Below are 27,697 nucleotides of genomic sequence, written 5' to 3' on the forward strand. Positions count from 1 at the left end.
CGACTCCTATGGCGCTGTTAGCACTTGACATAGAGAAGGCTTTTGACAGTGTGACATGGCCTTACTTGTTCGCCACGCTGTCGAAATTCGGTTTCTCTGGCCCATTTATTATGATACTCAAACATCTCTATTCCAACCCGACAGCTTACCTGAAATTTCCCTCGACTGCACCTCATTCAATCACAGTTGGGAGGGTCACTCGGCAGGGATGTCCCCTGTCGCCTGCTCTTTTTGCCTTAGCGATGGAACCTTTGGCGCAGGCGATACGGGACAATCCTGACATTGGAGGGATGACTATAGGGTCCTCGGTATATAAATTGAATTTGTTTGCTGATGACCTGTTGTTGACATTGACAAATCCCTTAATATCCTTGCCTAATCTCTTTAAAGTCCTGGTTGGCTTTGCCATCTCCTCTGGCCTGAAGGTGAATGTGACCAAGTCGGAAATTCTATACTGCAGTATTCCACCAGAGGTCCAACACTCGATTCACCAATCCTTTCACTTTACAGTGGCCACCTCGGGTCTTTCCTACCTGGGAGTGAAATTGTCTACATCTATACACACTCTCTATAAATTGAATTATGTCCTGATTTATAAATTAATTAGGTCCGATTTAGCAAGATGGAATTTTCCGTATATCTCATGGATTGGTAGGATTAATGTAGTAAAAATGATGGCCCTGCCCAAATTATTATACTAGTTCCGCTCCCTGCCCATTCCAGTGATTCGAAAAGATTTGGATGCCATGCAGCGGAACATGTTTGATTACATCTGGAATAATAGGAGGCATAGAATATCCCGGACGGTGATGCACTATAATAAAAAGAAGGGAGGCTTGTCAGTTCCTAATCTATTAAAATACTACTACGCGGCACGCATAGCACAATTGACACAGGTGGCTGCGGGAGGTGGGGCTCCTAGGTGGACGAGGTTGGAGGACCGGCTTCTGACACCCTATTTTTATATGGCTTTGATGTGGACGACTGGTCCTATAGAGACTAGGGTCCCGAGTTCTGCATTAGTTGCGCTATACTCACTCTTTCTCTGGCGTCGGGTCCGCTTTAAATTCTCTTTGCAATCTCCTTCTTCCCCTCTGCTCCCCTTTCTCTCTAATCCCTCTTTCCTCCCTGGCCTGCATTGCTCCTCTTTTCAGTGGTGGATTGATAACAAACTGGTGAGATTGCATGACCTTCGTGATGGCCGTAGTTTACACACCGTCTCCTCCCTTCAGTCCTATAAAGGTTTACCAGACCGAGAGACGTTCAGGGCACTTCAAATACTCTCCTTCCGTACACTGACAGACAGGGTCCCTTATATTCGCCCCACCTTTCTAGAGGCATTCCTTCTATATAGTCCTATGGTATCTGGACTTCTCTCATTAATATATGCACACCTCAACAGCCCACCTCCTGAGGGGAAATTAAAATTTATGGAAGAGTGGGAGGGGGATTTGCATATAACTCTGACGTCGAACCAATGGTCGGACTGTTGTACTACACTTAGTAAAGGCAGCTGGCAGGTTTCCATTGGAGAGACGGCTTTGAAGGTCCTGCACCGTACTTACATGGTCCCCACGAGACTCCACGCTCTCTTTCCGGAGTGCTCACCACTGTGTTTTAGAGGCTGTAACCAGAGGGGTACAATGTTTCATGTGTGGTGGGGGTGCCCCACGGTGGTGGGCCTCTGGACGAGAGTGTTGGATCTTCTTGTATCTCTGCTCCCGGGTACTGTACCACGAACACCAGAGTTTTGCCTGCTAGGACATAAGCCTTCTAGGATGCAATTTCAAACTTTTCGCTTTACCCAATTTATTATGATGGCGACTAGAATTTATATAGCTTCCCAATGGAAGCAATCAGGCCTGGACTTTTCTAGAGTGATTGATTGAATTAATGTGTTAATGCTTAGCGAGAAATTGACGGCTATCAGGGAGGACGGGGTGGAGGCATTTGAATTGTTGTGGGAACCCTGGCTCGATTCTGTCCACTGTCCGGTCCGTCACTGTCTCACCACATAGTGATCCGAAGGGGAGGAGTGGGAGGACATGAGGGGTAAGATGGCCTTATGCCTATAGGAGTCTGGCCGCATATATATATATATATATATATATATATATATGTATGATCATTAATCTGCGCAGGAATACTTTACTTGAGCCTCTGCCTTGTGTTACTTACATGTTGCATTTCGCTGTTACCCTATGACAATATTATTAAACTTATGCTGTAGAAGTGCCTATGGATTTCTTGTTGTTTATTCTTTTTTTTTTATTTTTTTTTGAGTTAAGGCCGTTATGGCCTCTGTTACTGGTTTTGCTGAACTGATATGTATGTACTCCGACTTTGAGCAACAATAAAGCTTCATGGTTTGATTGTTAAAAATCTTCATTATTTACACTCGCATGTCCTTGTAGACCCAGTTTTAAAAATTTTACAAGGGGTAGCAGGAGAAAAAGTCCCCCAAAATTTATAACCCAATTTCTCTCGAGTAGGGAAATACCTCATATGTGGATGTCAAGTGCTCTGTGGGTGCACTACAAGGCTCAGAAGGGAAGGCGCAACAATGGGATTTTGGAGAGTAAGCTTTACTGAAATGGTTTTTGGGGGGCATGTCACATTTAGGAAGCCCCTATGGTGCCAGAACAGCAAAAAAAAAAAAAAAAAAAAAAAACAACAATGCATACTATTTTGGAAACTACACCCCACAGGGGTTTGACGACTTTTCGGATGTGTATGAATAATTATTTTTTTTCCCACTAAAATGCTGGTTTTCCCCCAAATTTTACATTTTTGCAAGGGGTTAAAGGAGAAAATGCCCCCCAAAATTTGTAACCCCATCTCTTCTGAGTATGGAATACCCCATATGTGGATGTAAAGTGCTCTGCAGGCGAACTACAATACACAGAAGAGAAGGAGTCACATTTGGCTTTTGGAAAGCAAATTTTGCTGAAATGGTTTTTGGGGGGCATGTTGCATTTAGTAAGCCCCTATAGTGCCAGAAAAGCAAAAAGAAAAAAAACCACATGGCATACTATTTTGGAAGCTACACCTTCAAGGAACATAACAAGGGGTACAGTGAGCCTTAACACCCCAAAGGTGTTTGACAAATTTCCGCTAAAGTTGGACATGAAAATAAAAAAAATAAAAAATGTCACCTTAAATGCTGGTGTTACCCCAAATTTTTCATTTTCACAAGGGGTAATTGGAGAAAAAGCCTCCCAAAATGTATAACCCGATTTCTTCTGAGTATGGAAATACCCCATATGTGGATGTAAAGTGCTCTGCAGGCGAACTACAATGCTCACAAGAGAAGGAGCGCCATTGAGCTTTTGGTGAGAGAATTTGGTTGGAATAGAAGTCGGGTGCCTTGTGCATTTACAAAGCCCACCGTGGTGCCAGAACAGTGGACCCCCCATATGTGACCTCATTTTGGAAACTACACCCCTCACAGAATTTAATAAGGGGTGCAGTGACATCCCAATGGCGTTTGACAGATCTTTGGAAATTTTTCATTTTCACGGACCACTCTTCCAAAAATCTGTCAGACACCTGTGGGGTGTAAATGCTCACTGTACCCCTTATTATATTACGTGAGGGGTGTAGTTTCCAAAATGGGGTCACATGTGGGGGGGGGGGTCCATTGTTCTGGCACTATGGGGGCTTCAATTTTGCACACATTCTCTCTCCAAAAGACCAATGGCGCTCCTTCTCTTCTAAGCATTGTAGTTTGCCTGAAGAGCACTTTACATCCACATATGGGGTATGTTCTTACTCAGAAGAAATGGGGTTACAAATTTCGGGGGGCTTTTTTCCAATTCTCCCTTGTGAAAATGAAACACCAGCATTTTTGTGATTTAATTTTTTTTTTCCACATTTAACTTTAAAGAAAATGTGTCAAACACCTGTGGGGTGTTAAGGCTCACTATATCCCTTGTTACATTCCGTGAGGGGTGTAGTTTCCAAAATGTGGTCACATGTGGGTATACATTTTTTTGCATTTATGTCAGAACCACTGTAAAATCAGCCACCGCTGTGCAAATCACCAATTTCGACCTCAAATGTTTCAACAGCTGGATGCTCTGTTTTGGAAAAAGTGCTGTAGAAGACTTTTTTTTTTATTGGGGGGGCTGTGTGACTGTGTAGGGGTATATGTATATGTAGTGGTTTGCTTTTTATTTTGTGTAGGTGTAGTGAGATGTTTTTGGGGTACATTCACACGGGCGGGTTTATAGTAAGTTTGAGCTGGGAGTTTGAGCTGCGGTGGAAAATTTACCGCGTCTCAAACTTGCAGCAGAAAACTTGCTATAAACCCACCCGTGCGAATGTACCCTGTACATTCACATGGGGGGGGGGGGGCAAACCTCCAGCTGTTGCAAAACTACAGCATGCACTGACAGACCATACATGCAGGGAGTTGTGGTTATGCAACAGCTGGATGCACATTGGTTGCGAAACACAGAATTTGTTACTTAACTCAGTGTTTCGCAACCAGTGTGCCTCCAGCTGTTGCAAAACTAGAACTCCCAGCATGTACAGTCTCTCATTGCATGCTGAGAGTTGTATTTTTGCAACAGCTGGGGGCACACTGGTTGCGAAACACTGAGTTAGGATACAAACTCTGTTTCACAACCAATGTGTCTCCAGCTGTTGCAAAACTGCAACAATCAGCATGCATTGACAGTTGAAGGTCATGCTGAGAGTTGTAGTTGAAGGTCATGCTAGAGGCACACTGCTACAACTCCCATAGAAAAAATGTGCCTCCAGCTGTTGCATAACTACAACCCCCAGCATGCACAGACTACCAAAGGGCATGCTGGAAGTTGTAGTTGGAACTCCAGCTGTTGCAAAACTACAACTCCCAGCATGCCTTTTGGCTTGGCATACCGAGAGTTGTTGCTAAGCAACAGCAGGAGGTGAACAGACCTCACCTCCTCCTGTATCCTGCCGCCACTGCTGCCACCGATCCTGCTGCTCCTGTCGCCGCCACCGAACCAGAAGGGACCCCCGCCGGACCAGGGACAGGTAAGACACCCCGCCGACCCCGATCACCGCCCAGCAGGGTCGTGACTGGTCGTTCTGACCGATCAATCACGTAATTTTGCTGCGGCAATCGTGCAACCTCACTCCTGCTGGGTAAGGGTGAATGGGGCTGTCTCGGACAGCCCCATTCACCCTTTTTTTCCGGGTCACCAGAGACCCGATTGACCAGGAAGAGCCACAAATCGCAGGTCTGAATTGAACGGCGATTTGGGGGGGGGGGTCTCAGGACCCCCCTGGGCGATATGCCCAGATGGCTGCTGATCAATATCAGCAGTCATCCCGTTCCAATCACCGCGTCTGGAGACACGGTGATCCAGGAAAGCTCCGCCGTAAATGTATGAAGCATGTCCTTAAGGGGTTAAACCCCCAGTGCTGGCTCCCAGAATGTAATAGGGAAGAGGACAGCAGGAGCAGCAGAGTGAGGGAAGGAGTATGTCCACCTTGTTTGTTCCTGCTTTCTCCTCTCCTCCGACCTGTTTGCTGCGGCCGGTGGTGCTGGGAAAGCCGAAAGCAGCCGACATAGGGAAGCCTGTAATCTTTACAGAGCCATGAGTCATTACAGGGACTGGCCGTCACACACAACTTTTCAAGGCTACTGAATGGCAAGAAATGTGTCAAGGCTAGTCAGATCATGTGCCATTCAGAAGCCTGGGAAAGTTGTTTGTGACATTCAGATGCTGTCTAATGACTTATTGCCCTGTAAGAAGCTAAAGGCTGGCTGTGCATGCTGGGAGTTGTAGTTTGCATCAACCAGAACAACCCTGGTAGGGAAACACTAATATAAAGGGGCGACACTGTGTGAATCAATGTTTCCCAACCAGGATGTTCCAAAACTACAACCCCCAGCATGCCTAGAAGTTGTAGTTTAGAAACAGGGTTCCTCCAGCTGTTGCTAAATTACAACTCCCATCATTCTCAGATAGTCAAAGCTGTCTGGAAATAATTGGGGGGGGGGGGGGGGGGGGGGTCGTTTAGCAACAGCTTGAGGCTCACTGTTTGCAAACCCTACTTTATGGGCATTCTCACCAGGGAAGAGCGTCATAAATATACTAACCAATTGTTTGTGTTTTTTTCTACTTTTCATTTTAGATTCGTGTATGCAGAGGACTACTTCAAATTCGGAGGACGATGACCAGTGTTTTTTTTTGTTTACTACTAATAAAATGGTTAACAAGGGCTTGTTTTTTGAAATAAAAGTTTTTAAAATGTGGTGTTTATAATTTTTATTTTACAGGCGTAGTAGTGGAAGCTGTCTTATAGATTGAATCCATTACTAAGCCAAGGCTTAGTGTTATCCCCCAAAACAGCTAGCGCTAACCCCTAATTATTACCCCGGTACCCATTGCCACAGGGGTACTGGGAAGAGCCAATAACAGGCCCAGAGCATAAAAAATGGTGCTCCTGGGCCTAGGCTGTAACAAGCTGGCGTTATTTAGGCTGGGGAGGGCCAGTAACAATGGTCCTCGCCCACCACCCTGGTAACCAGAGATGAGCGAACTTACAGTAAATTCGATTCGTCACGAACTTCTAAGCTCGGCAGTTGATTACTTTTCCTGCATAAATGAGTTCAGCTTTCAGGTGCTTCGGTGGGCTGGAAAAGGTGGATACAGTCCTAGGAGACTCTTTCCTAGGACTGTATCCACCTTTTCCAGCCCACCGGAGCACCTGAAGGCTGAACTAATTTACGCAGGATAAGTCATCAACTGCCGACCCGAGAAGTTCGTGACGAATCGAATTTACTGTAAGTTCGCTTATCTCTACTGGTAACGTCAGGCTGTTGCTGCTTGGTTTGAATCTGAGTGAGAATAAAAATACAGGGAATCCCACACTTTCTTTTAAATATTTAATTATTTATGCAAAAAACATGTGGGATTACCCATATTTTATTTCTCAGCCAGATACCAACTAAGCAGCAACAGCCTGACGTTACCAGGGTGGGTGAGGACCATTGTTACTGTCCCTCCCTAGCCTAAATAATGCCAGCCTGTAACCGCCTAGGCCCAGGTGCATCATTTTTGAAACTCAGGACCTGTTGGTACAGGTTCTTCCCGGCACCCCTGTGGCGGTGGGTACCGGGGTACTAATTATTAAGCCTGTAAAGTAATAAAAAATAAAATAAAAAAACACATTTTTAAAAACCACTCCCCCACAAGACCTCGTTAACCATTTTATTATAATTTAACAAAAAAAATGCAGGTCAATGAAGTAGTCCTTTGCATACACACAGAAAGAAAAAAAAAAACACAAAAAATTGGTTAGTACATTTAGGGGGAAAACGTGGTAAAAATATGAAAAATATACAATTCGCTCATTTTAACCAAGCTGCGACTTTAGAGCAGAAATGTGGGTAAGAGACTTCTGGCAGGGACAGCCAGTGCGCAAGAGACTTCTGGTAGTCTGTACTGCCACTCTTCAATCACCAACAAAATGGCTCTGCCTAGTGGAATTGAAACAACTACAAATCCTCCTCACCGTATGGGATAATTTACATTATAGTTTTATAGTACATGTCATTACGGACGTGGCAATACCTATTATGTATATGATTTGTGTTTTTGATCTTTTTTGGTGATAATAGAGGGCTTTTATTGGGAAAGGGGCTTTTTTTTATTTTTTTTTTTACACTTCATACTTTTATTGAAGAACTTTATTTTTTATTTTTTACAGGTTATACTATGCTGAAATACATTTGTACTGCAGCACAGTATGACCTGATCAGCTGCACACTGTACAGAATGTGCGAGCCAGCCTGTGGCTGGATCTCACAGGCTTCCGTAGCCTCATGATCTGACCTCCTGCTGCCATAGCAAACAACGGCGACCTGCGATTGTATCGCGACGCTACCGTTAGTGAACAGGCAGAGCGCGTTCCCCCTGTGAACACCATAGATGCCGTGATCAGGATTGATCACGGCATCTATGGGGTTAATGCTGCCGGGACCGGCGCGATCACGGCCCCGGCAGCTGCGGTGGGACTCCGGCTGTGATGGGCACTTTTGCACCTAAAAATCCATATGATGGCTTATTTTTTGCGCCACCAATTCTGCTTTGTAATTACATCAGTCAATTTACCCAAAAATCTACGTTGAAATGGAAAAGAAAAATCATTGTGCGACAAAATTGAATAAAAAACTAAGTTTTGTAACTTTTGGGGACTTCCGTTTCTACGCAATACATTTTTCGGTAAAAATTACACCTTTTCTCTATTCCGGAGGTCCATACGATTAAAAGGATTCCCTACTTATATAGGTTTGATTTTGTCGTACTTCTGGAAAAAATCATAACTATTGTATTTATCGGCGTATAACACGCACTGGCGTATAACACGTACCCCCATTTTAACAGGGAAATTTAAGTAAAAAAAAATAAAATGTAAAATAAATGACTTGGACTAACTGCCACATCATCCCCCCAACTTCGTTTTCTTCTGCACCTCAGTTTGGTCCCGTCCCCTTCAGTGCCACATCATTCCTTCCCTTTTATCAGTCCCTGTGCCACATTTACCCCTCTCATCGCCACCCCCCATGTCTCATCATCCCCCCATGTCTCATCATTTCCCCCTGTCATAGACCACCACTAGCCATACAGACATTAAACATTTAGTGCCTCCCCCCACCATAATTTCCCCGTCTCATCATCCCCCTACCCTGTCTCATCATGTCCCCCCATCATTCCCCCCTCATCATTTCCCCCTGTCTCATCATCCTCCACCCTGTCTCATTATGTCCCTCCATCATTCCCCCTCATCATTTCCTCCTGTCTCATCATCCCCCCACCCTGTCTCATCATGTCCCCCCATCATTCCCCGTCTCATCATCCTCCACCCTGTCTCATCATGTCCCCCCCCCCATCATTCCCCCCTCATCATTTCCCCCTGTCTCATCATACCACCCATCATTCCCACCTCATCATTTCACCCTGTCTCATCATGTCCCCCATCATTCTCCCCTCATCCCCCCACCGTCTCATCATGTCCCCCATCATTCCCCCCTCATCATCCCCCCCAACCTGTCTCATCATGTCCCTCATCATTTTCTCGTCTCATCATCCCCCCTCATCATTTCCCCGTCTCATCATCCCCCAATCATTCCCCCCCCTCATCATTTCCTCGTCTCATCATCCCCCCATCATTCCCCCCCCTCATAATTTCCCCGTCTCATCATCCCCCATCATGTTCCTCCTATCCAGTGGTCTTCAACCTGCGGACCTCCAGATGTTGCAAAACTACAACTCCCAGCATGCCCGGACAGCTAACTGCTTGGTTGGTTGTCCGCAGGTTGAAGACCACTCTTCCCCTTTCCTTTCCTGGCTGCACTTCAGCAGGTCAGGTCAGGTCAGGCAGCGGGTCTTGCGGGGTCAGTGAAGCAGATGAGTGACGTCCTCTCCCGGCTTCTCTGCGCGCCATCAGGGATGTCACTTTTCAGCGGCGACTATAGGAAATGAAAAATGACGTCAGTGAAGGCGCACAGTGAAGCCGGCAGAGGACGTCACTCATCTGCTTCACTGACCGCAGCCCGCATGACCCGCCGTCTGACCTGCCGAAGTGCAGCCAGGTAAGGAAAATAAAAAAAAAAACAATAAAAAGCAGGGAAAAGGGGAATGATGAGGGAGGGGGAGGTAGGGAAAATGAAAAGTAAAACTCAATTGTTTTCTCCCGCACTTTCCGGACAAGGTAGGGCTCATTTCAATCAGCGTCTCCCGGTTTTTATTCATTTTTTCATGATATAAAAAGTGACCAAAAATACACTATTTTGGACTTTGGAATTTTTTGGCGTGCACGCCATTGACCGTGCAGTTTAATTAATGATATATCACATATGTTTATTTTTATTTACACAGTTTCTTATTTTTAAATAGAAAAAGGGGGGTGAATCAAACTTTTATTAGGGATGGGGTTAAATGATCTTTATTCACTTTTTTTTTTTTGCAATGTTATAGCTCCCATAGGGGGCTATAAACACTGCACACACTGATCTTTTATATTGATCAATGGTTTCTCATAGTAAACCATTGATCAATGATTCTGCCGCTTGACTGCTCATGCCTGGATCTCAGGCACTGAGCAGTCATTCGGCTATCGGACAACAAGAGGCGAGGTAAGGGACTCTCCAGCTGTTCGGAATGCCGTGATTTCACTGCGGCAGTCCCGAACAAGATGCTGAGCTAGCCGGGGGTAGTTTAGTTTCCCTTTAGACGCGGCGATCAACTATGAACACCGCGTCTAAAGGGTTAATAGCACGTGGCACCGCGATAAGTGCCGTGATCTATTAGCCACGGGTCCCAGGCCCGACCCGCTATGACGCGGGGCCACGCCGTGGCCCTGCGTTATAGAACGGTAGCGGACTCAGGATTAAGAGGTTACGTTCTCTTTAATTAATCTTTTAAAGTGTCCCTGCCATTTGGATAAACATTTTACCTTTCTTTCTATCCAAATTTCTTAATTACCTTATTTATCGGCATAAAACATGCACTTTTAACATGCACTTTTAAAACTTAAATTTAAGTCAAAATCCCAGCCTGCATGTTATACGCCGATAAATGTGCTGGTCACTGATCTAAAGTGGCCGCAGCGGCTGCTGCTTGTTAAGTATCCGCAGCCCGGCCTCAGCCACTTTAAAACAGTGAACAGCGGTGGCTCGTGCAGGCCTGGACACCTCTTCCCTGCTCTTTAAAAAAACATTTTATTCTCTTTATTTTCTACTGACCGGCAGTGGGTGTTGTGAGCTGAGCGGTCAGTGAAGCAGGATGAGTGTAGTCCCCTGCCGGCTCCTCTACGCGGAATCAGGGACGTCAGTTGTCATTCCCTGCAGCTGCTGCTTGTCAGAGTGGCCTCAGCGCCGGCTACTTGTTGAAAGCTTAGCAGCCCGGTCGCGGCCACTTTAGAACAGGCTGCTGCAGAGAACAAAAAGTGACGTCCCTGACATGGTGCACAGGAGCCGGAAGGAGGCTCGTCAACGTTTAGGTATTAGGGTATTATAAGGGGGAGAAGGGGGGAATGATAAAGGAGGGATGAAAAGACAGGGGGGAATGATGAGAGGGGGGTAATGATGAAACAGGGGGGAATGACGAGAGGGGGGTGAATGATGGGGGGGGGGTAATGATGAAACGGGGGGGGGGAATGATGGGGGGGAATCGTGATAAATGAGGCACACAGGGGATCAGGAGGGGGTTAAATGTGGCACAGGGGCTAATAAAGGGGAAGAAATGTGGCATGGGTGGGACAAACTAAGGAGCAGGAGGAATAAAAGTTGGGGAATGATGTGGTAAATACCAAATGTATTTAATGTATTTAAAAACTTTTTATTTAAATTTCCCTGTTAAAATGCGGGTGCATGTTATATGCCAGTGGTGTTATAGGCCAATAAAAATGGTATAAATGGAATGAATATCAAATTGTGAAGGTCTTACTTAACCTGTTCAGGACTAAGCAGGTATGCCCTCGAGCCTTGGAACTTAAGGACCAAGGGCATGCACGGAGCTGCTCGGGACTATCGCGACAAAATTGCAATGTCCCAATCAGCTTACTGGACGACAAGAAGGGGCAGGGTTTATGTTTAAAGTCCCATACAAGTCAATGGGAAATATATGTTACTGCATAACTTCCAAACAGCTGGAGATATTTTGATAATACTTGGTCACATGTTACTTATATGTCCACTTAAAATATAGGATAGTTAATTTAACCCTTAACTACCCCATTTGTGAGGGTCGGAGTTTTTGTTTAAAGTCCCATGCAAATCAATGGGAAATATAGGTTCCCACATAACTTATGTACCGCTGAAGATATTTCAATACCTGGTACACATATTACGAGTCGGGATAGGAGGCCTGGATAGGAGGTTGGGATAGATGGACTGGATAGGAGGACGGAAGAGGCGGTCGAAATAGGAGGACAGGATAGGAGGTTGAGATAGGAGGACGAGATATGAGGCCGGGATAGGACGACGGGATAGGAGGTCGGGATAGGAGGTCGGGATAGGAGGACGGGATAGGAGGACGGGATAGGAGGACGGGATAGGAGGACGGGATAGGAGGACGGGATAGGAGGACGGGATAGGAGGACGAGATAGGAGGACGAGATAGGAGGTCGAGATAGGAGGACAGGAAAGAAGGACGAGATAGGAGGTCTAGATAGGAGGTCGGGATAGGATGTCGGGATAGGAGGTCGGGATAGGAGGTCGGGATAGGAGGTCGGGATAGGAGGTCGGGATAGGAGGTCGGGATAGGAGGTCGGGATAGGAGGTCGGGATAGGAGGTCGGGATAGGAGGACAGGATAGGAGGACAGGATAGGAGGACAGGATAGGAGGACGGGATAGGAGGACGGGATAGGAGGTCGGGATAGGAGGTCGAGATAGGAGGACAGGAAAGAAGGACGAGATAGGAGGTCTAGATAGGAGGTCGGGATAGGAGGTCGGTATAGGAGGTCGGGATAGGAGGTCGGGATAGGAGGTCGGGATAGGAGGTCGGGATAGGAGGTCAGGATAGGCAGCCAGGATAGGAGGACGGGATAGGAGGTCGAGATGGGAGGTCGGCATAGGAGGTGGAGATAGGAGGACGGGATAGGAGGACGGGATAGGAGGACGGGATAGGAGGTGGAGATAGGAGGTGGAGATAGGAGGTGGAGATAGGAGGTGGAGATAGGAGGTGGAGATAGGAGGTGGAGATAGGAGGTGGAGATAGGAGGTGGAGATAGGAGGTGGAGATAGGAGGTGGAGATAGGAGGTGGAGATAGGAGGTGGAGATAGGAGGTGGAGATAGGAGGTGGAGATAGGCGGCCAGGATAGGAGGACGGGATAGGAGGTCGAGATAGGAGGTCGGCATAGGAGGGGGTTTTGCGGTACATTTTATTATTAAATGATTGATGTCATTACTAACGTTGTATGGGTCAGTATGTGCAAATTTTAAAGCGGTATGATTTTTAGAAGAAGAGGGAAAAACAAAAGTGCAAAAATGAAAATTGGCCTGGTCCTTAAGGTCAAAATGGGCTTAAAGGAAAACCGTCACATATTTGCTCCCGCACTATCCAAAGGAACTGATGGATAGTGCGGGAGACGCTGATTCCTATGAGCCCTACCTTGCCCGGATCCGCCCGGCCGTTTACCCGCAATCTTAGTTTTATTATATGTGGAAATCTGTCTGTAACTTGCACTGACGTCAGCGCAGCCCATCCGCAGTGCCGCCGCTTATGAATATTCATCCCCCATCCCTCCAGCTTTCCCTCTCTTCGCCGCTCCTAACTGGAGGGAGGGGGGATGACTGTTCATAAGGGGGCGGTGCTGCGAACAGGCGGCACTGAAGTCAGTGCAAGTTATATCCAGGAAAAAACTTTTTTTTTTATACATATCTTCTGGCTCCAGAAAGGTTAACAGATTTGTAAATTACTTCTATTATAAAATCTTAATCCTTTCAGTACTTATGAGCTTCTGAAGTTATAGTTGTTCTTTTCTGTCTAAGTGCTCTCTGATGACACGTGTCTCGGGAACCACCCAGTTTAGAAGAGGTTTGCTATGGGGATTTGCTTCTAAACTGGGAGGTTCCCGAGACACGTGTCATCAGAGCAGAGGCGTAGCGTGGGGGGTGCAGGGGGGGCCAGCCGCACCGGGCGCAACATCTGGGGGGGCACGCTTGCACTCGCAGCTCTCTGCCCCTGCCTGGCTCACTCACTCTCTCTGCAGTGCTGGCTGTGCAAATCCGATCCGAGCCGCCGCCCACTGTGGAGGCAGTGGCGGATCCGGGGGGGGGGGGGGGGGGGGGGGGCAACGGGGCAATTGCCCCCCCCCCGAGATTGTTGCCCCTCTTCCTGAACTATCGCATGGTGGAGCGGGAGCTGTCGGCTGTCCCGCTCCACCACCCCTTTCTCACGCCCGTCACCTTGCTATCACACGCCGCGGCTGCTCCATTCCTGCAGTCAGTGAGAGCCCCAATCACGGCAGGCCGGCGCAATGACATCACATCATCGCACCGGTGCCCGGAGATCACGTCTCCGCGGCTCTCACTGACTGCAGGAATGGAGCAGCCGCAGTGTGGGAGAAAGGTGATGGGCGTGAGAAAGGGGAGGGGAGCAAATTATAAGTGAGAGGGGCAAATGATGAGTAAGGCGCACATGTCAGGGGGGCATTATATGTGGGGGCACATGACAGGACCCCCCCTGTCATGTGCCCCTCATATATAATACCCTATGTCCTGTGCCTCTCACATATAATGCCCCCCCTGACATGTGCCCTTCACATATAATGCCCCCTGTCCTGCCCCCTCAGGGGGCATTATATGTGAGGGGCACATGTCAGGGGGGCATTATATGTGAGGGGCACAGGACATGAGGCATTATATGTGAGGGGCACAGGACAGAGGACATTATAAGTCAGGGTCACATGTCAGGGGGGCATTATATGTGGGGGCACATGACAGTGGCCCCCTGTCCTGTGCCCATATAATGCACATATAATGCCCCCCTGACATTTGCCGCTTACTTATAATACCCAAAGTCATGTGCCTTGGATCATCTCCAGGGTATGGTTCCATTTTGATGTTTAGTTTTTGTTCTTGATATTTTTTGTCATTTAGGATGGTTGTGAGACGACATATAATAGCATGGCCCATGCTAGGTTACTACATTTGGAGATTTGTATTCATAGACCTGCTGAAAATGTGGAGAATGTGTAATGCATGTTCGCACTCAATAATGTGTTTGAAAATAAACTTGTATTTAGATGCATTTTACTTTAATTACATCAGTATTTTCATAACAAACAATACATGTGCTTAGGGGGTAAGGGTTTCTTTAACTAATCTAGTGGAAGAGACTCAAGTGCTAAAATCCACGGGTTAGGGTGCGCAAATTACTTGCCTTGCCCCGGGTGCTGACAACCCACGCTACGCCACTGCATCAGAGAGCACTTAGACAGAAAAGAACAACCTTAACTTTAGAAGCTCATAAGTACTGAAAGGATTAAGATTTTTCAATAGAAGTAATTTACAAATCTGTTTAACTTTCTGGAGCCAGTTGAAATATAAAAAAAAGTTTTTTCCTGGATAACCCCTTTAACCCCTTAAGGACCAAGGACGTACCGGTACGTCCTTGGTCCTGCTCTTCTGATATAACGCGGGGTTACACAGTAACCCCCCGTCATATCATGGCGGGCCCGGCGTCATAGTGAAGCCGGGACCCGCCTCTAATAATGCGCAGCGCCGATCGCGGCGCCGCGCGCTATTAACCCTTTAGCCGCGCGCTCAAAGCTGAGCCGCGCGGCTAAAAGTGAAAGTTCCCGGCTAGCTCAGTCGGGCTGTTCGGGATAGCCGCGGCTAATCGCGGCATCCCGAACAGCTGACAGGACAGCGGGAGGGCCCCTTCCTGCCTCCTCGCTGTCCGATCGCCGAATGACTGCTCAGTGCCTGAGATCCAGGATTCTTATGAGAAACCAGTGATCAACATAGAAGATCAGTGTGTGCAGTGTTATAGGTCCCTATGGGACCTATAACACTGCAAAAAAAAAAGTGAAAAAAAAAAGTGAATAAAGATCATTTAACTCCTCTCCTATTAAAAGTTTGAATCACCCCCCTTTTCCAATAAAAAAAAAAAACACAGTGTAAATAAAAATAAACATATGTGGTATCACCGCGTGCGGAAATGTCCGAATTATAAAAATATATCATTAATTAAACCGCTCGGTCAATGGCGTGCGCGCAAAAAAATTCCAAAGTCCAAAATAGTGCATTTTTGGTCACTTTTTATATCATTTAAAAATGAATAAAAAGTGATCAATAAGTCCTATCAATGCAAAAATGGTACCGTTAAAAACTTCAGATCACGGCGCAAAAAATGAGCGCTCATACCGCCCCATACACGGAAAAATAAAAAAGTTATAGGGGTCAGAAGATGACAATTTTAAACGTATTAATTTTCCTGCATGTAGTTATGATTTTTTCCAGAAGTCCGACAAAATCAAACCTATATAAGTAGGGTATCATTTTAATCGTATGGACCTACAGAATACATATCAGGTGTCATTTTTACCGAAAAATGTACTACGTAGAAACGGAAGCCCCCAAAAGTTACAAAACAGCGTTTTTTTTTTCAATTTTGGCGCACAATGATTTTTTTTCCCGCTTCACCATAGATTTTTGGGCAAAATGACTGACGTCATTACAAAGTAGAATTGGTGGCACAAAAAATAAGCCATCAAATGGATTTTTAGGTGTAAATTTGAAAGAGTTATGATTTTTTAAAGGCAAGGAGCAAAAACGAAAATGCAAAAACGGAAAAACCTCCGGTCCTTAAGGGGTTAAGGACTGAGCCCTTTTTCACCTTAAGGACCAGAGCATTTTTGAACATCTGACCACTGTCACTTTAACCCCTTAAGGACCGGGGTTTTTTCGGTTTTTGCATTTTCGTTTTTTGCTCCTTGCCTTTAAAAAATCATAACTCTTTCAATTTTGCACCTAAAAATCCATATGATGGCTTATTTTTTGCGCCACCAATTCTACTTTGTAATGACATCAGTCATTGTGCCCAAAAATCTACAGTGAAACGGAAAAAAAAATCATTGTGAGACAAAATTGAAAAAAAAAAAACGCCATTTTGTAACTTTTGGGGGCTTCCGTTTCTACGTAGTACATTTTTCGGTAAAAATGACACCTTATCTTTATTCTGTAGGTCCATACGATTAAAATGATACCCTACTTATATAGGTTTGAATTTGTCGCACTTCTGGAAAAAATCATAACTTCATGCAGAAAAATGTATACGTTTAAAATTGTCATCTTCTGACCCCTATAACTTTTTAATTTTACCGTGTATGGGGCGGTATGAGGGCTCATTTTTTGCGCCGTGATCTGAAGTTTTTAATGGTACCATTTTTGCATTGATAGGACTTTTTATTCATTTTTTCATGATATAAAAAGTGACCAAAAATGCACTATTTTGGACTTTGGAATTTTTTTGCGCGTACGCCATTGACCGTGCGGTTTAAATAACGATATATTTTTATAATTCGGACATTTCCGCACGTGGCGATACCTCATATGTTTATTTTTATTTACACTGTTTTTTTTTTATGGGAAAAGGGGGGTGATTCAAACTTTTAATAGGGAAGGGGTTAAATGATGTTTATTCACTTTTTCTTTCACTTTTTTTTGCAGTGTTATAGGTCCCATAGGGACCTATAACACTGCACACACTGATCTTTATCATTGATCACTGGTTTCTCATAAGAAACCAGTGATCGATGATTCTGCCGCATGACTGCTCATGCCTGGATCTCAGGCACTGAGCAGTCATTCGGCGATCGGACAGCGAGGAGGCAGGTAGGGGCCCTCCCGCTGTCATGTAAGCTGTTCAGGATGTCGCGATTTCGCCGCGGCTATCCCGAACAGCCCACTGAGCTAGCCGGGATGCTTTCGGTTTCACTTTAGACGCGGCATTCAACTTTGAACGCCGCGTCTAAAGGGTTAATAGCGCGCGGCACAGCGATCAATGCCGCGCGCTATTAGCCACGGGTCCCGGCCGTTGTTAGAGGCCGGGCCTGACCCGCTGTGGCCCCGCGTTATAGATCGGGAGTGGACACATGACGTTCCAGTACGTCATGTGTCCTTAAGGGGTTAAACATTAATAACTCTGGGATGCTTTTACTTATTCTGATTCCGAGATTGTTTTTTCGTGACATATTCTACTTTTTGTGAAATTTTTGTGGTAACTTGCATCCTTTCTTGGTGAAAAATCCCAAAATTTGATGAAAAAATTGAAAATGTTGCATTTTTCTAATTTTGAAGCTCTCTGCTTGTAAGGAAAATGGATATTCAAAAAAAAATTATTTTTGGTTCACAAATACAATATGTCTACTTTATGTTTGCATCATAAAATTGAATTGTTTTTACTTTTGGAAGACACCAGAGGGCTTCAAAGTTCAGCAGCAATTTTCCAATTTTTCACAAAATTTTCAACTTCGATATTTTTCAGGGACCAGTTCAGTTTTGAAGTGGATTTGAAGGGTCTTCATATTACAAATACCCCATGAATAACCCCATTATAAAAACTACACCCCCCCCCCCAAAGTATTCAAAATGACATTCAGTCAGGAATAGCAGCAAAGCGAAGGAAAAAATTCTAAATCTTCATTTTTTTACACTCGCATGTTCTTGTAGACCCAATTTTTGCAAGGGGTAAAAGGAGAAAACTTTTACTTGTATTTGTAACCCAATTTCTCTCGAGTAAGCACATACCTCATATGTCTAAAGTGTTCGGCGGGCGCAGTAGAGGGCTCAGAAGGGAAGGAGCGACAAGGGGATTTTGGAGAGAACATTTTTCTGAAATGGTTTTTGGGGGGCATGTCACCTTTAGGAAGCCTCTAGTGTGCCAAAACAGCAAAAAAAAAAAAAAAAAAAAAAACACATGGCATACCATTTTGGAAACTAGACCCCTTGTGGAACGTAACAAGGGGTAAAGTGAACCTTAATACCCCACAGGGGTTTCACAACTTTTGCATATGTAAAAAAAATTTTTTTTACCTAAAATGCTTGGTTTCCCCAAAAATTTTAATTTTTACAAAGGGTTAAAGCAGAAAACACCCCCCAAAATTTGAAGCCCAATTTCTTCCGATTCAGAAAACACCCCATATGGGGGTGAAGAGTGCTCTTCTGGCGCACTACAGTTCTCAGAAGAGAAGGAGTCACATTTGGCTTTTTGGAAGGAAATTTTGCTCCGGGGGCATGCCGCATTTAGGAAGCCCCTATGGTGCCAGGACAGCAAAAAAAAAAAACACATGGCATCACATTTTGGAATCTAGACCCCTCCGGGTTACAGTGAGTACGTACACCTCACAGTTTTTTTGAACAGTGGGGCATAAAAGTGAAAAATTTGATTTTTTTGCACTATATTGATAGTGTTACCCCAAATGTTTCATTTTCACATTGGGTAATAGGGCAAAAGGCCCCCAAAATTTGTAGAACAATTTTTGCGTCATTTGCGTCATTGTCAAGGCAACGCATCTATTCCGGGCCGGAAGCGCGGAGAAGAGGCGCCCCCGGTGAAGATAGCAGCCCGGACCACCTCCTCACCGGACCACCTCCTCACCGGACAGCCCTGCAGGACCGGACCAGCGCCGAGCGGAGGTGAGTACTCAGAACTAAAGGGGGTGAGAGGGGGGCTGGATGATGTTGAAGGCCGCAGTGGTCTTCAACCTGCGGACCTCCGGAGGTTTCAAAACTACAACTCCCAGCAAGCCCGGACAGCCGATGGCTGCCCGGGCTTGCTGGGAGTTGTAGTTTTGAAACCTCTGGAGGTCCGCAGGTTGAAGACCACTGAGGGCGAATGATGAGAAGAGGATGATGAAGGGGGGTGTGGGGATGATGAAGGGGGGTGGGGATGATTACAAGGGGATGATGAAGGGGGGATGTGTGGGATGATAAGGGGATGATGAAGGGGGGATGTGCGGGATGATAAGGGGATGATGAAGGGGGGATGTGTGGGATGATAAGGGGATGATGAAGGGGGGATGTGCGGGATGATAAGGGGATGATGAAGGGGGGATGTGTGGGATGATAAGGGGATGATGAAGGGGGGATGTGCGGGATGATAAGGGGATGATGAAGGGGGGATGTGTGGGATGATAAGGGGATGATGAAGGGGGGATGTGCAGGATGATAAGGGGATGATGAAGGGGGGATGTGTGGGATGATGACAAGGGGATGATGAAGGGGGATGTGTGGGATGATAAGGGGATGATGAAGGGGGGATGTGTGGGATGATGACAAGGGGATGATGATGAGGATGTTAATGACGGGTCTGGATGATGACAGGGGGGGATGAGGTATTTCCCACCCTAGGCTTATACTCGAGTCAATAACTTTTCCTGGGATTTTGGGTTGAAATTAGGGGTCTCGGCTTATACTCGGGTCGGCTTATACTCGAGTATATACGGTAAATTGCTCTGTGGACGCACTGCAATGCTCATAAAAGGAGGAGTGAAAATTTTGTTGAAATTGAAGTCGGGGGTCATGTGCATTTATAAAGCCCCCAAAAGCAAAAATAAACCCACATGTGACACCATTTTAGAAACTACACCCCTCAATGAACGTTACAAGGGGTACAGTGGGAAATAACACCTCACAGGTTTTTTGAAAAGTGGGCCATAAATTGGAAAATTTGATTTTCTTACACTAAAATGCTGGGGTTACCCAATTTTTTACATTTTCACAAGGGGTAATATGAGGAATTGAGTTACAAATTTTGGAGGGCTTTTTCCCCTGACTATAAAAATACATCCACATATGGGGTAACGTGCTGGACGGGCGCACAACAAGGCTCAGAAGTCATAGAGGTCACTTTGTATTTGTGGCCTATGGCATATCAGTAGCTGACGGTTACATACATTCCGAGGAAAATACAAAAATGAAACACCCACATGTGGCACCATTACAGAAAGTACCCACCCTGAGGAATGGGTATAGGGGTAAAGAGGACATTTTAAAAGCACAGGTGTTTCCTAAATTTATTTTCCAGGAATGGATGAAGGGTAGCTTTTGAAAATTGCAATTTTCAACCTATGCTCTGCTTCATTTTTCTGGGAACAACTAACATGTGACTCCAAATTGTCGCCTGGAAATACGACAGAGCTCAGCGAGAACGCTTCGCATTTGAGGTGGATGTTTGTTACGGATATAACAGTTACATACATTCAGAGGAAAATACAAGAAAGGAACACCCACATGTGAGAATACTACAAACAGTACACCCCCTAGGGAAGGTGTATAGGGTGAAGTGGAGATTTGGAACCGACGGGTGTTCCCTTCATTTATTTTCCAGGAATGGATGAAGAGTACTATGGGGGGAAGAAAATTGCAATTTTAGAACTGATATGCCAATTATTTTCCCAGAATGATGACCCAGAGTACAGCCAAAAGTAAAAATGATGCCCGCCCCAAACCCTATACTCTGAATCATCATTCTGGGAAGGGGATGTGTGGGGCCGTCCCTATTTTGTTACCTCAAATGCGCAACCCGCTTAGGTGGGGAGAGAGAGCGTTGCGCATTTGAGGCAACTGCAAACCTCCAATGCTGTTGACTCTGTGTTCCATGACCCATTTTTTGGGGGACAAAGATATTATGAGGGGCATTGGGAAAGAGGTTTTGGGTTTGATTTTTTGGGGGTAGGGTATTTTGGTATAAAATTTGGAAGACAATGTACCCTGGACTGGTACATTGGAGCCGAATTCTGGGGAATTCAAATCAGGGAAAAGGATAAAAAATGTAGTACTCCATGGAAGTGTGATACTCCCTGAAGCAGTTTTTAACGCAGAGGCCCGGATGATCGGGGCAAGTGTCACACTGAGTGGTGGTGTCCTTCTAAATCCCCCTCTTGTGACACACTCTGCATTTTTTCTGAGATCGTCCCTTCTTTCCAGTGTGGGGGACCTCACCTTGAAAGTGTTGGTCGGGGACGATACAGAGCACTGAAGTTCCAGAGGTGCTCTGACCCGCTCTTTGGCGATCACCAAAGATGAGGGCCCTTAGAACTACCTCTTGAAACTCCAGGTATGTCCCTGTGTTGCCAGCGTACTTGTACAGTATAAAAGAGTTGTACATGGCAACCTGTACCATGGTACCATGTAGACCGCAACCTTTTTATACCATACACGTGTTTTCCGCATGGCATTATATGGCAGAAAGATCAACTCCCCCCATATACCGATTGTAGTCCAGAATACAAGCGGGCTTGAGGACCGGTCCCGCGGTACCTCGCACAGGGACAGGGGTGCTGCCATTCCCATGAATTGTGGTGAGCATAAGGACATCCCTCTTGTCCTTATACCGGACCAACAACAGGTTCTCATGGGAAAAGGCACGGGGCTAACCCTGGGGGATAGGAGCATGTAGGGGATGGGGCGGAAGGCCTCTTTGATACTTCCGGACTGTCCCACAAGCGACCGTGGATCTGGCGGTGAGGGATGTGAAGAGAGGGATACTAGTATAAAAGCTATCCACGTAAAGGTGGTAACCTTTATCTAGCAATGGGTGCAAAAGGCCCCAAACGATTTTCCCGCTAACACCCAAAGTGGGGGGACATTCTGGGGGTTCAAAACGGGAATCTCATCCCTCATACACTATAAACTTGCAAGTGTACCCGGAGGTACTCTCGCAAAGTTTAGACATCTTCACGCCATACCGCGCTCGCTTGGTCGGGATGTATTGCCGGAAGCGGAGTCTCCCCTTGAAGCTGATGAGCGACTCATCAATAGCGACCTCCCGTCCCGGGACATAGGCCTCCCAAAATCTGGCCCCGAAGTGATTGATGACCGGCCTGATTTTATACAGGCGGTCATACGCGGGATCAGTTCGGGGGGGACATGCCGCATTATCAGCATAATGCAAACATCTCCGAATGGCCTCGAACCGGGAACGTGTCATGGCCATACTGTAGAGGGGTGTCTGGTAAAGGATGCCCCAACTCCAATATTGCCTGACACTGGGTTTTTTAACTAGACCCATATGCAGCACGAGGCCCCAAAAGGTCCTCATTTCGGCTGCATTGACTGGAGTCCAGCCACCAGGTCTAGCTAAAAATGAGCCCGGGTTAGCGGCAACGAACTGTTGGGCATACAGATTTGTCTGTGTAACCATCAAATTAACAAAGTAGTCATTGAAAAAATGACCGAAAAAGTCCTTTTCAGTGAACCCGGCAATGTTAATTTTGATTCCTGAGTCGCCAACAAACTCAGGAATCACGGGCTCGTGGCCCGCTGACTGAGTCCAGACAAGTTCTCCGGTATGATGTACCAGTGATCTTGGCTGGGGGGCTTCACTAGTATAAGCGCCAGGGGGACTCATACTAGCATGGGGCACAGGGTCAAGGGCAGAGGAGGTTTGCGGCGCCGCACGGCGGAGTCTCCGCCGCCTTGGTGGCTCATCATCTGAACTAGATGATAAGGAGGACGATGAAATAAGGAAGGTGGGGGTCTTCATCGTCCTCTGAGCCGCTCTCGGTGTCGGAGGCAATTATGGCATATGCCTCCTCCGCCAAAAACGCTCTGCAGGCCATTTCCCTACTCTAATGGGGATACGGGTGTGTGGGGGGGGGGGGGGGGGGAACTTTATTGGTGTATGTGCCGAGTGTGGTGTGGTGCTACCTCCTATCTGTATACATAATATATATATATATATATATACCTATATATCCTATCCTACCTAACTTGTACTTACCTAATCTAAAGCTAACCCTGGTGGATTTCTGTGCCAAGGGGCCACAGAAAGGGGGCAAGGGGCACTTTTTTCAACTGAGGGGATGGTGGGCAGCACGGGGCTCCAGCCTGCTCGCAAGATCTTTGTGGAATGGCGGGCAGAACGGAGCAACATGCTCCTAGCCCCCACCATCCCCTCCCATTACACTGTGATTGGTGTGGCCACTTTGGCCACCCAATCACAACTGTACTGAGGGGGGTGGCCACAATGCCAGCCCCCAGTACAGCACAGATGGTGATTGGTGGTGTATACTACACCACCAGTCACCATCTATATCCGGGTCACAGGGTCACACGTGACCCTGATGACCCGGGAACCGCTGCAGCGATCGCCGGTATAGGTCGTCCTCCGAACCTTCTCCGGCACACTTCCGGGATGTCTGCTGATTGAAATCAGCAGACATCCGGCTCCGATCCCCGCCCAGCGAGCGGCAGCGAACGGAATCGCAGCACATCGCTCGTCTGAATTGACGAGCGATGCGCTGCGATCGCCGACATGGGGGGTCATCATGACCCCCCTGGGCGATATGCCGGGATGCCTGCTGAACGATTTCAGCAGGCATCCGGCACCGGCTCCCCTCCGGCTAGCAGCGGGGGCCGGGAATGCACAGGGCGTATCCATACGCCCTGTGTCTTTAAGGACTTGGAAACGGGGGCGTATGGATACGCCCTGTGTTCTTAAGGGGTTAAGCTACAGAAGCCCCGCGGTGCCAGTTATAGCCAGATTTCCGTATATAATAAAACTAAGATCCGAACTATCCATCAGTACCTGTGGATAGTGCGGGAGCAAATATGTGACAGTTTTCATTTAACCCGATAACGACCATGGACGAGTATAGTCGTCCAGGTTGGCGGCCGTTCCCGCACCTGGACGTCTATACTCGTCCATTATTCTCGTGGGTGCTGCCCAGTGCACCAACGAGATCGCGGCAGGGACTCGGCTGTATCACACAGCCGGGACCCTGCTGCACTGCCAGGACCGAAGTAAACTTCGGTCCCGGAAGTTTTAACCCTTACAGCCGCGGTCGGAAATGACCGCGGGCTGTAAGTGTTATGACAGAGGGAGGGAGCTCCCTCTGTCTCCTCTGCAGCACCCCGCATCGCGATCGCGGGGTGCTGTGTGTAATGCGCAGCTGGCCGGGGTCTGCCGCACTGCCGGGAGTGAAGTTCACTTCACTCCTGACAGTTTAACCCTTACAGCCGCGGTCAGAAGTGACCGCGCGCTGTAAGGAGTTCTGACAGAGGGAGGGGGCTCCCTCTGTCTCTCCTGCAGCACCCCAGAGCATCGCGGGGTGCTGCTGCATACCTGGGCTGCCGGGGGTCCTACAAAGACCCCCAGGTCTGCCCTGGGTATTGCCTGTAGGACGTGCCAGAGGCACGTCCTGATATGCTGCCTGCTAGTGAAAACTGGCAGGCAGCATATAACTGCAATGCTTTGGAATACTAAGTATTCCAAAGAATTAAAATGTGTAAAAAATTAAAATAAAATAAAATAAAAGTGTAAAAATAAATAAAAATGTAATAAAAGTGTAAAAAAAAAATTTAAATAAAAAAAAATATATATATTAAAAATACATTTATTAAATGAATCTAATAAAAAAAATGCATAATGTGTAGGATCGCATTGGCGGACATCCGCAGCATGTAATATGCTGCAGATGTCCACCATGTGATCCTACACATTATGCAGCAGTCACGGTAATGAGCTCGCTGCTGCGGCTGGGTAGCTTCGTGTGTCCACTCATAGCGGCGGATTTCCCGCCAGCAGTCATGAGCGGACACACTGAGCTACCCAGCCGCAGCAGTGATGGATATATTCGCCATGAGCGGGTGCTTATTCCCACAACATGGCGGATATATCCATCAGGAGCCTTAACTGTCACAGACAGACGCGTTATACTGCCAGCCGACCAAGGACCAATCAGAGAGGTCCCTGGTCCAGCCAATAACTTGTAGGGGTGCGGTCATAGGCGTGCGCACAGGGTGTGCCGGGTGTGCCTAGGCACACCCTAATCGCCGCGGAGCAAAAGGGGCAGCTGCCCCGGGCCCTGTAATTCCTGGGGGCCCAAAAGCAGCTTGCCCCTTTTGCCCCATGGGCCCTGATAAAGCTGATAAAGGCTGGCGGGCCAGGCGTCAGGGGCCCGGCCAAAATGTTAGTGGGAGGGGGCCCAGGGGGGGGGGGGTTTGCGCCACACGCTACCTTTTTATGTTCGCCGCCGCCGTCACTCATCCCCAGGTAGCCAGTACCGCAATGGCTGTCTGGGAGATGGTCACGTGACGTGACGTGCGACGTCACGGGTGGCATCATAGAGAGGAGCAGAGCAGAGAGAGTCTCCCGCTCCTCTCAGTCCCCACACGGCCGCTTCCAGGATCCAGGCCGCAGCAGGGGACCCACCGCCGGATATGTAAGTATGTATAATGTGTGTGTGTGTGGGGGGGGGGGTATTTATTATATAGTGTGCGTGTTTGTGTGTGTGTGTTGGGGGGTATTATTTAGTGTGTGTGTGTGTTGGGGGGATTTATTATATAGTGTGTGTGTGTGTGTGTTGGGGGGATTTATTATATAGTGTGTGTGTGTTGGGGGGGATTTATTATATAGTGTGTGTGTGTGTGTTGGGGGTATTTATTATATAGTGTGTGTGTGTGTGTTGGGGGGGGGATTTATTATATAGTGTGTGTGTGTGTTGGGGGGGGATTTATTATATAGTGTAAGTGTGTGTGTTGGGGGGGATTTATTATATATAGTGTGTGTGTGTGTGTGTTGGGGGGGATTTATTATATAGTGTGTGTGTGTGTTGGGGGTATTTATTATATAGTGTATGTGTGTGTGTGTGTGTGTGTGTGTTGGGGGGGATTTATTATATAGTGTGTGTGTGTTGGGGGGGGATTTATTATATAGTGTGTGTGTGTGTGTGTGTGTGTGTTGGGGGGGATTTATTATATAGTGTGTGTGTGTGTTGGGGGGGATTTATTATATAGTGTGTGTGTGTGTGTTGGGGGGATTTATTATATAGTGTGTGTGTGTGTGTGTGTTGGGGGGGATTTATTATATAGAGTGTGTGTTGGGGGGGATTTATTATATAGTGTGTGAGTGTGTGTGTTGGGGGGGATTTATTATATAGTGTGTGTGTGTGTGTTGGGGGGGGATTTATTATATAGTGTGTGTGTTGGGGGGGATTTATTATATAGTGTGTGTGTGTTGTGGGTATCTATTATATAGTGTGTGTGTGTTGGGGGGGATTTATTATATAGTGTGTGTGTGTGTGTTGGGGGGGATTTATTATATAGTGTGTGTGTGTGTGTTGGGGGGATTTATTATATAGCGTGTGTGTGTTGGGGGGGGGATTTATTATATAGTGTGTGTGTGTGTGTGTGTTGGGGGGATTTATTATATAGTGTGCGTGTGTGTTGGGAGGATTTATTATATAGTGTGTGTGTGTTGGGGGGGATTTATTATATAGTGTGTGTGTGTGTGTGTGTTGGGGGTATTTATTATATAGTGTGTGTGTGTGTGTTGGGGGGGAATTTATTATATAGTGTGTGTGTGTGTGTGTGTGTGTGTTGGGGGGGATTTATTATATAGTGTGTGTGTGTGTGTGTTGGGGGGGATTTATTATATATAGTGTGTGTGTGTGTGTGTTGGGGGGGATTTATTATATAGTGTGTGTGTGTTGGGGGTATTTATTATATAGTGTGTGTGTGTTGGGGGGGATTTATTATATAGTGTGTGTGTGTTGGGGGGGATTTATTATATAGTGTGTGTGTGTGTTGGGGGGGGAATTATTATATAGTGTGTGTGTGTGTGTGTTGGGGGGGATTTATTATATAGTGTGTGTGTGTGTTGGGGGGGATTTATTATATAGTGTGTGTGTGTGTGTTGGGAGTATCTATTATATAGTGCGTGTGTGTTGGGGGGGATTTATTATATAGTGTGTGTTGGGGGGGATTTATTATATAGTGTGTGTGTGTGTTGGGGGGGGATTTATTATATAGTGAGTGTGTGTGTGTGTGTTGTGGGTATCTATTATATAGTGTGTGTGTGTTTGGGGGGGATTTATTATATAGTGTGTGTGTGTTGGGGGTATTTATATATAGTGTGTGTGTGTGTGTTGGGGGGGGTTTATTATATAGTGTGTGTGTGTGTTTGGGGGGGATTTATTATATAGTGTGGGTGTGTGTGTGTGTGTTGGGGGGATTTATTATATAGCGTGTGTGTGTGTGTGTGTTGGGGGGGATTTATTATATAGTGTGTGTGTGTTGGGGAGGATTTATTATATAGTGTGTGTTGGGGGGGATTTATTATATAGTGTGTGTGTGTTGGGGGGGATTTATTATATAGTGTGTGTGTGTGTGTTGGGGGGATTTATTATATAGAGTGTGTGTGTTGGGGGGGATTTATTATATAGTGTGTGTGTGTGTGTGTTGG

General features: G+C 46.5%; 1 protein-coding gene across 3 annotated transcripts in view; it reads right to left on the minus strand.

Moving 5' to 3' along the window:
* Nucleotides 1-27,697, minus strand: part of ANKS1A (ankyrin repeat and sterile alpha motif domain containing 1A) — an 836,994-nt gene that overhangs the window by 24,968 nt on the left and 784,329 nt on the right. Inside the window, exon 27 of one of the 3 annotated variants that reach the window (XM_056557675.1) lies at nucleotides 7,154-7,251. The exons of the other annotated variants lie outside the window; for them this stretch is intronic. The gene's annotated coding sequence lies outside the window, so the exon portion shown is untranslated. Of the gene's footprint in view, nucleotides 1-7,153; nucleotides 7,252-27,697 lie in introns of those variants that run through there. 3 annotated transcript variants of the gene reach the window in all.

This window comes from Hyla sarda, chromosome 2 (genome assembly GCF_029499605.1).
Source record: "Hyla sarda isolate aHylSar1 chromosome 2, aHylSar1.hap1, whole genome shotgun sequence".
Taxonomy (NCBI): domain Eukaryota; kingdom Metazoa; phylum Chordata; class Amphibia; order Anura; family Hylidae; genus Hyla; species Hyla sarda.